This window comes from Suncus etruscus, chromosome 9 (genome assembly GCF_024139225.1).
Source record: "Suncus etruscus isolate mSunEtr1 chromosome 9, mSunEtr1.pri.cur, whole genome shotgun sequence".
Lineage (NCBI taxonomy): Eukaryota > Metazoa > Chordata > Mammalia > Eulipotyphla > Soricidae > Suncus > Suncus etruscus.
Window position 1 is genome coordinate 54124916 of NC_064856.1, and position 2517 is coordinate 54127432.

At 35.2% G+C, this 2517-nt stretch overlaps 1 pseudogene; it reads left to right on the forward strand.

Annotated features, from left to right (window-relative positions):
• The first annotated feature begins 1022 nt into the window (after positions 1-1022).
• Positions 1023-1523, forward strand: LOC126018476 (olfactory receptor 51Q1-like; annotated as a pseudogene).
• The last annotated feature ends 994 nt before the right edge of the window (positions 1524-2517 follow it).

The window sequence follows — 2517 nt, forward strand, 5'->3', positions numbered from 1 at the left end:
AAGAACATTATCAATAAATGACTAGTAGAACTAACCATGAAATAGAGAATCTTAACTTAATCAAAACTGAAGAGGAACATCACAATAGATACCACAGAAATTTAAAGGATCATCAGATTAGTTGAGAATTTCTATGCTACAAAGAGAGAGAACCTAGAAGAAATTGAAAAATTCTTGAGTTCCTATAATCTCCCAAGGCTGAACCAAGTTAATATGGAATTCCTGAACAGAGCAATCACTATAAAGTTAATTGACATGCCAATCAAAAAATTTCCACAAAACAAGAGTATTATTCCCAATTTCTACAAAAGCAAAGATTTTCCTGGTACAAAAAGCAGACAGAGACAGCAAAAATTAAAGATAAGTATCGCTGATAAATATATATGCAAAGATACTCAATAAAAAGCTATCAAATAAAATCCAACAATCCATTAAAGTTATCATACACCATAACTAAAATCTTCTATGTGCACACTTTATTTATTTATTTGTTTGTTTGTTTGTTTGTTTATGGCTTTTGGGCCGCACCCAGCAGTGCTCAGGTGTTCCTTCTCGCTCTGTGCTCAGAAATCGCTCCTGGGAGGCTTGGGGACCATATGGGATGCCCGGAAATGAATTCAGTTCTACCCTGGGACAGCTGCATGCAAGGCAAACACCCTACTGCTGTGCTATCTCTCAGATCCCAACATACTTGAATTTTTTTTGTTTGTGTGTTTGTTTTTTGGTTTTGGACCACACCTAGTGTGCTCAGGGGTTACTCCTGGCTATGCGCTCAGAAATAGCTTCTGGCTTGGGAACCATATGGGATGATGGAGGTCGAACCATGGTCCATGCTAGGTCAGACAAGCACAAGGCAAATGCCCAACCGCTGAGCCATGACTCCAGCCCCTACATACTTGAATCTTTAATTAATCAGAACATGTTTCTATAGTAGCAGCATGCTGAGGACATTCTTATTGTGGAACTCAGATTTTGGTTACCAGACACCAGTTGTGTGACTAACACCACTAACACACTTAATACTCACTGACATCTCAGGATTTGAGGCTTACTGTCATCTGGCTCTCTAACACCTTCTGCTGTCTTTGTGTGGGCAACACCACCATTCTGTCTGTTTTCTACAGAGAGCCATCCCTCCAACAGCCCAGGTACCTATTTCTCTTCATTCTGGCCTTGACTAACCTGGGACTCACTGTCCTGCCCACAGTTATGCAGCTTCTCTGCTTAACACCGATCATGTCAGCTTTGAAGCCAGCTTTGCCTAGTATTTTATTTTTTTCTACATGGATTTTTCTTTCATGGAATCTGCTGTCCTGCTGACTCTATCCTTTTACTACTATATGGCCATCTGCTAACCTCTGCATTATGCAACAGTTCTCACTAATTACGTCATTGGTAGGGTTGGAATAGCTATCATTTTTTGCTGTATTATGACTGTGTTTCCCTCTCTATTGTTACTCAAGAACCAGCCATTTTATTATTCCCACCTTCTCTGTTTTCCTACTACCTCCACCAGGGCATAGGATATGATTCAGCTGATCTGATTGAACACTTGCTGTTTTTTTTTTAAGTCGGATCACTTTTTATTTCTACTTAATGTTCATATGCCTGTTTGATCTTGGTACCCTCCCACTATTTCCCCCTCAATTATTTCCCCCTCAATTTGTGAGGCAGAACAAGATGGTTCAAGTTATGTGGTTCTGTTTGAAGAAAAGAAAAAAAAAAGAAAAAGAAAAGGAAGGGAATTGTTTGTTTGTTTGGCTCATTATTAAAATGGATGCTCTACACATTGTGCTCTATTTTAATGGACATTTAATTTTTAATTATTTTATAATTTATTTAATTTATTTATTTAATTAAATATTTAATTATTTTATACAATAATTCTTAAAAGTAGCTTGGGCACAACCACCTGGAATGAGTGACTAAGAACCCTCAATAACTGCCCTACCTTCCAGTTATTTTGATGTTTTATATTCTCATGGTTGGAGTACTATGACACATCTATTTACCATACATGCCTCTTTATTGCTCTATGTTATCATGGCCAAAGTCTATACGTTAGTACCTTCTTTGATGAGCCTCATCATATATACAGTAAAGACTAAACAAATATATAAGGAAAATTTTCATTTTACCTCCTTCTTCAAAAAGAGTACACTATGATTATTGGAATATAAGTTTCAGAAATAATTTAATATATCAATATTAGATAAGAACAGAGAACATTATTATCAAAATTGTAAGTAGAATAATGAAATCATATATTTTCATTTGAAATTTATAAACTTAACATTTTAAAAGCTCTACCTTATCAATAGTCACATTAATTTAAGGAAAAATACTTTAAATATAATATAAACTATTATACTTGTGTTATTTTATTTCCAGTTTTATTTTTACTAGGTTTGTGGTAAATTTTGCTTATTCAACATGAAATGCTGATAACTGAATAAGGTGCTTATTAAACCAGTACCATGTTTACTCCTTGACAACTAATTGTGAAATTAGGCTTCA